General features: G+C 37.9%; 1 protein-coding gene across 4 annotated transcripts in view; it reads left to right on the plus strand.

The window, feature by feature from the left end:
* Nucleotides 1–7,500, plus strand: part of LOC127631776 (E3 ubiquitin-protein ligase RNF43) — a 138,777-nt gene that overhangs the window by 78,041 nt on the left and 53,236 nt on the right. The window lies entirely within an intron of this gene.

Genomic DNA, 7,500 nt, shown 5'->3' on the forward strand with positions numbered 1-7,500 from the left:
TTTCTGTCTGTCTGTTCTTATAGTCTTTTTCTGTCTGTCTGTCTGTATGTATTTCTGTCTGTCTGTTCTTATAGTCTTTTCTGTCTGTCTGTCTGTATGTATTTCTGTCTGTCTGTTCTTATAGTCTTTTTTCTGTCTGTATGTCTGTATGTATTTCTGTCTGTCTGTATTTCTGTCTGTCTGTTCTTATAGTCTTTTTCTGTCTGTCTGTCTGTATGTATTTCTGTCTGTCTGTTCTTATAGTCTTTTTCTGTCTGTCTGTCTGTATGTATTTCTGTCTGTCTGTTCTTATAGTCTTTTTCTGTCTGTATGTCTGTCTGTATTTCTGTCTGTATGTATTTCTGTCTGTCTGTTCTTATAGTCTTTTTCTGTCTGTATGTCTGTCTGTTCATAGTCTTTTTTCTGTCTGTATGTCTGTCTGTATTTCTGTCTGTCTGTTCTTAGTCTTTTTCTGTCTGTCTGTCTGTATTTCTGTCTGTATTTCTGTCTGTCTGTTCTTATAGTCTTTTTCTGTCTGTCTGTCTGTCTGTCTGTATTTGTGTCTGTCTGTTCTTATAGTCTTTTTTCTGTCTGTATGTCTGTCTGTCTGTATTTGTGTCTGTCTGTTCTTATAGTCTTTTTTCTGTCTGTCTGTATTTCTGTCTGTATGTATTTGTGTCTGTCTGTTCTTATAGTCTTTTTTCTGTCTGTATGTCTGTCTGTATTTCTGTCTGTATGTATTTCTGTCTGTCTGTTCTTATAGTCTTTTTCTGTCTGTATTTCTGTCTGTATGTATTTGTGTCTGTCTGTTCTTATAGTCTTTTTTCTGTCTGTATGTCTGTCTGTATGTATTTCTGTCTGTCTGTTCTTATAGTCTTTTTCTGTCTGTATGTCTGTCTGTATTTCTGTCTGTATGTATTTGTGTCTGTCTGTTCTTATAGTCTTTTTTCTGTCTGTATGTCTGTCTGTATTTCTGTCTGTCTGTTCTTATAGTCTTTTCTGTCTGTCTGTCTGTATTTCTGTCTGTATGTATTTCTGTCTGTCTGTTCTTATAGTCTTTTTCTGTCTGTCTGTATTCTGTCTGTCTGTATTTGTGTCTGTCTGTTCTTATAGTCTTTTTCTGTCTGTCTGTATGTCTGTCTGTATTTGCTGTCTGTCTGTTCTTATAGTCTTTTTTCTGTCTGTCTGTATGTCTGTCTGTATTTCTGTCTGTCTGTTCTTATAGTCTTTTTTCTGTCTGTATGTCTGTCTGTATTTCTGTCTGTCTGTTCTTATAGTCTTTTTTCTGTCTGTATGTCTGTCTGTATTTCTGTCTGTCTGTTCTTATAGTCTTTTTCTGTCTGTCTGTCTGTATTTCTGTCTGTATGTATTTCTGTCTGTCTGTTCTTATAGTCTTTTTCTGTCTGTCTGTCTGTATTTCTGTCTGTATGTATTTGTGTCTGTCTGTTCTTATAGTCTTTTTCTGTCTGTCTGTCTGTATTTCTGTCTGTCTGTTCTTATAGTCTTTTTCTGTCTGTCTGTCTGTCTGTCTGTATTTCTGTCTGTCTGTTCTTATAGTCTTTTTCTGTCTGTATGTCTGTCTGTATTTCTGTCTGTATGTATTTGTGTCTGTCTGTTCTTATAGTCTTTTTTCTGTCTGTATGTCTGTCTGTATTTCTGTCTGTATGTATTCTGTCTGTCTGTTCTTATAGTCTTTTTCTGTCTGTATGTCTGTCTGTATTTCTGTCTGTATGTATTTGTGTCTGTCTGTTCTTATAGTCTTTTTTTCCTGTCTGTCTATGTCTTTTCTGTCTGTCTGTCTGTTCTTACTGTATGTCTGTCTGTCTGTTCTTACTAGTCTTTTTTCTGTCTGTATGTCTGTCTGTATTTCTGTCTGTATTCCTGTCTGTCTGTTCTTACAGCTTTTTTCTGTCTGTCTGTCTGTTCTTACAGCCTTTTTTCTGTCTGTCTGTTCTTACAGCCTTTTTTCTGTATGTCTGTCTGTTCTTACTGTCTTTTTTCTGTCTGTCTGTCTGTCTGTTCTTACTGTCTTTTTTCTGTCTGTCTGTCTGTCTGTTCTTACTAGTCTTTTTCTGTCTGTCTGTCTGTTCTTACTGTCTTTTTTATGTCTGTCTGTCTGTTCTTACTAGTCTTTTTTCTGTCTGTCTGTCTGTTCTTACTGTCTTTTTGTATGTCTGTCTGTCTGTTCTTACTGTCTTTTTTATGTCTGTCTGTCTGTCTGTTCTTACTGTCTTTTTCTGTCTGTCTGTCTGTTCTTACTGTCTTTTTATGTCTGTCTGTCTGTTCTTACTGTCTTTTTCTGTCTGTCTGTTCTTACTGTCTTTTTATGTCTGTCTGTCTGTTCTTACTGTCTTTTTTCTGTCTGTCTGTTCTTACTGTCTTTTTATGTCTGTCTGTCTGTTCTTACTGTCTTTTTTCTGTCTGTCTGTCTGTTCTTACTGTCTTTTTTATGTCTGTCTGTCTGTTCTTACTGTCTTTTTTATGTCTGTCTGTCTGTCTGTCTGTATTTCTGTCTGTATGTATTTGTGTCTGTCTGTTCTTATAGTCTTTTTTCTGTCTGTATGTCTGTCTGTATTTCTGTCTGTCTGTTCTTATAGTCTTTTTCTGTCTGTATTTCTGTCTGTCTGTATTTCTGTCTGTCTGTTCTTGCAGCCTTTTTTCTGTCTGTCTGTTCTTACAGCCTTTTTTCTGTCTGTCTGTTCTTACAGCCTTTTTTCTGTATGTCTGTCTGTTCTTACTGTCTTTTTTATGTCCGTCTGTCTGTTCTTACTGTCTTTTTTCTGTCTGTCTGTCTGTTCTTACTGTCTTTTTTATGTCTGTCTGTCTGTTCTTACTGTCTTTTTTCTGTCTGTATGTCTGTCTGTATTTCTGTCTGTCTGTTCTTATAGTCTTTTTCTGTCTGTATTTCTGTCTGTCTGTATTTCTGTCTGTCTGTTCTTGCAGCCTTTTTTCTGTCTGTCTGTTCTTACAGCTTTTTTTCTGTCTGTCTGTCTGTTCTTACAGCCTTTTTTCTGTCTGTCTGTTCTTACAGCCTTTTTTCTGTATGTCTGTCTGTTCTTACTGTCTTTTTTATGTCCGTCTGTCTGTTCTTACTGTCTTTTTTCTGTCTGTCTGTCTGTTCTTACTGTCTTTTTTATGTCTGTCTGTCTGTTCTTACTGTCTTTTTTCTGTCTGTATGTCTGTCTGTATTTCTGTCTGTATTCCTGTCTGTCTGTTCTTACAGTCTTTTTTCTGTCTGTCTGTCTGTTCTTACAGCTTTTTTTCTGTCTGTCTGTCTGTTCTTACAGCCTTTTTTCTGTCTGTCTGTTCTTACAGCCTTTTTTCTGTATGTCTGTCTGTTCTTACTGTCTTTTTCTGTCTGTCTGTCTGTCTGTCTGTTCTTACTGTCTTTTTTCTGTCTGTCTGTCTGTCTGTTCTTACTGTCTTTTTTCTGTCTGTCTGTCTGTTCTTACTGTCTTTTTTATGTCTGTCTGTCTGTTCTTACTGTCTTTTTTCTGTCTGTCTGTCTGTTCTTACTGTCTTTTTTATGTCTGTCTGTCTGTTCTTACTGTCTTTTTTATGTCTGTCTGTCTGTCTGTTCTTACTGTCTTTTTTATGTCTGTCTGTCTGTTCTTACTGTCTTTTTTCTGTCTGTCTGTTCTTACTGTCTTTTTATGTCTGTCTGTCTGTTCTTACTGTCTTTTTTCTGTCTGTCTGTTCTTACTGTCTTTTTATGTCTGTCTGTCTGTTCTTACTGTCTTTTTTCTGTCTGTCTGTCTGTTCTTACTGTCTTTTTTCTGTCTGTATGTCTGTCTGTATTTCTGTCTGTATTCCTGTCTGTCTGTTCTTACAGCTTTTTTTCTGTCTGTCTGTCTGTTCTTACAGCTTTTTTTCTGTCTGTCTGTCTGTTCTTACAGCCTTTTTTCTGTCTGTCTGTTCTTACAGCCTTTTTTCTGTATGTCTGTCTGTTCTTACTGTCTTTTTTCTGTCTGTCTGTCTGTCTGTCTGTTCTTACTGTCTTTTTTCTGTCTGTCTGTCTGTCTGTTCTTACTGTCTTTTTTCTGTCTGTCTGTCTGTTCTTACTGTCTTTTTTATGTCTGTCTGTCTGTTCTTACTGTCTTTTTTCTGTCTGTCTGTCTGTTCTTACTGTCTTTTTTCTGTCTGTCTGTCTGTTCTTACTGTCTTTTTTATGTCTGTCTGTCTGTTCTTACTGTCTTTTTTCTGTCTGTCTGTCTGTTCTTACTGTCTTTTTTATGTCTGTCTGTCTGTTCTTACTGTCTTTTTTATGTCTGTCTGTCTGTTCTTACTGTCTTTTTTATGTCTGTCTGTCTGTTCTTACTGTCTTTTTTCTGTCTGTCTGTTCTTACTGTCTTTTTATGTCTGTCTGTCTGTTCTTACTGTCTTTTTTCTGTCTGTCTGTTCTTACTGTCTTTTTTCTGTCTGTCTGTCTGTGCTTACTGTCTTCTTTCTGTCTGTATGTATTTATTTCTGTCTTACTATCTTTCTGGTTTTATCTTTCTTCCTGTTTTCCCATCTTTCCTTTTCTCTGTCTGTCTTTTGTGTTTATGTAGTTCTCAAAATCAATTCTCTTTGTTATTTGTCATTTTCTTTTCTGTTCTTTGTTCTCAAAAATGATCTTGTGAGTCTCTCTACATTCATTTTACTTTTGCATGTATACATACACCGATAAACATTAAAACCACTGACAGGTGAAGTGAATGGCATTTATTATCTCGTTACATTGGTACCTGTCATGGGGTCGAGTATATTAGATATATTCGATATATTAGGCAGCAAGTGAACAGTCAGTTCTTGAATTTCATGTGTTAGAAGCACAAAAAATGGGCAGGAGTGACTTTGACAAGGGTCAAACTGTGACGGCTAGGCGGCTTGGTCAGAGCATCTCCAAAACAACACGTCTTGTGGGGTGTTCCCGGTATGCAGTGGTCAGTACCAACCAAAAGTGGTCCAAGCAAGGACAACCGGTGAACTGGCGACAGGGTCATGGGCGCCCAAGGTTCACTGATGCGCGTAGGGAGCGAAGGCTAGCCCGTCTGGTCCAATCCCGCTGAAGAGCTACTGTTGCACAAATTGCTGTGTACGGGGATGTTCAAAATGAAAAATAAGCTTCCTCTTTGACACGTTTGTGTTTAGTTTTCACTGGATTTCAAATTAGTTGAAGTCACATCATGCGTGATCATCGTTTTCATGATCGATCTTTGCCATGTCAGAGTAACCGAGAACTCGAGTACTCATGCCCGCCCCTAATACACACACACACATATATATATACTGTATATAATCATGGAGACATGCCGTGTGACGAGAGTTAATTCTGCCTGTGTAAACTGTGGAGTGTTGGGATATGGACAGTAATGCCTCAGGGAGCACTTCTGTATGTTTTCATAACCTTTTGAATAACATGAATATCTGGCACCTCTGCCGCTAAACTCTGTTCAGTTGCCAAAACACACACACATACACACACACTTACAAGCGCATACAGATACACACATACACACTTACAAGCGCCTACAGATACACATATACACACACACGCACGCACACACAGATACACAGGCACGCACACACACACACACGCACACAGATACACACACACACATACACGCGCACACACACACACACTCACACATACACTCACACGCACACACACAGATACAGATACACACTCAAATAAACACACATACATAAACACACACATACAGATACACACACACACACACACAGATACAAACACACACACAGATACAGATATACACACACAGATACAGATACACACATACACACACACTCACAAACACAGATACACACACACACAAATATACACACACAGACACACACACATATACAGATACACACATATACACACACACATACACTCACACGCACACACACAGATACAGATACACACACAGATACAAACACACACAGATACAGATACACACACACACACACACAGATACACACACACACAGATACAGAACACACACAGATACAGATATACACACACACACACACACTCACTTAAACGCACACACACACACACACACACAGATACAAACACACACAGATACAGATACACACACTCACACAAACACAGATACAGATACACACATACACACACACACACACAGATACACACATACGCACACAGATACAGATACACACACATACACAATTTTAATTACCTGTAAATAATGCAGAAAATGTTTAAAAAAGTATTAAGTATTTTTATTTAATGTGCAGTTATTGGATTGCATAAACAAAAACTCTATAACAAATGTTTATTTTTTTATTTTTTTGAATACGTTGAATTAACAATAACTGAAACTCATAACACAATTAATAATCCCCAAAAAGAAAACCACACATACTTTACACACATGTGTCTATACATCAATACATCAATACTCGATTTACCCCAAAATGTATTTAAAATGCACGTAATTCAGTAAATACATATAAATACATACTTTATATATATGCAGAAATGTACATATATTTATAATTTATAATTCCCTTATGCAAGCAAATATAGTTTTAAATAACTCATAACCTCGTATTAGTCTGTTTCTATTTACCTTTCTCCAAACTGTAGATTCATTAGCATTAGCAGGAAACACTATAAGAGTATTTGAATAGTGTTTCGCTCACTTCAGTGGAAGTAAGCACATCAGAGAACCGTTAACAGAACCCACAGTCTTGACCGATGGATTCAGTGCTTCTGAGAATCAACTGGTGCTCCGTTCACGACAGTAGGCATCAGTAGGCATCAGTAGGCATCAGTATGCATCAGTAGGCAGTCATTGAAATGAAGTGATAGGTCACAGGGTCAAATCCCATGAGAGTCTTGTGATCTTAACCCTAGCGTGAAGCACTTAGCCCTTAGTTGACCTTCTCTAATAAATCTGCTCTGGTCAAGTGAAGCGTGTGTCTGTCAGCAGGACGTCCTACCCCCCACCCCCATTTCACCAGCCTGATCGCCACATGCTTGAAGGAGTTTAAAGAAGTACACAAGCAATTTAAACTTTAAAAAAAGTAGGTTTGTTTTTCACCCAACACCGAGACAACATTGTGTACGTTCTCTGCTAGTTCCCGACTACGCCATTAATCTCGGGTTCAGTTCAAAGCAGGCTCTGAGGAACATTGATTTCTACATGTGAAATCTCCCAATCAGATCTGGTTTGGATTTATGCTGCCAGTGGGATGCTTTAGTGACACAATCTGGCAACCTTGAGCACACGAGATCTCTCTCCACTGCGAAAAGGTGGCGGGTTTCTGAAAACACTGGCAGGCATGTCCCAAGTTTAGCGACGGGTTCATTTGTCCTTCCTAGTGTACACATGAATCTTACGCCACTGAAGGTTATGCAAGTTTTCTAAAGTTTCGTACAATGTCAAAAATGGCCGAGAGAACAACTCAAGAAAATATTTTGTCTTTCATTAAAAGGAAGAGAACAGAATGAAAGTGTGATTGGGCGGAGGGCGCGGCGGGGTTGTGATGCTACACACCCGGCCCCTA

Source organism: Xyrauchen texanus, chromosome 3 (assembly GCF_025860055.1).
Source record: "Xyrauchen texanus isolate HMW12.3.18 chromosome 3, RBS_HiC_50CHRs, whole genome shotgun sequence".
Classification (NCBI taxonomy): Eukaryota; Metazoa; Chordata; class Actinopteri; order Cypriniformes; family Catostomidae; genus Xyrauchen; species Xyrauchen texanus.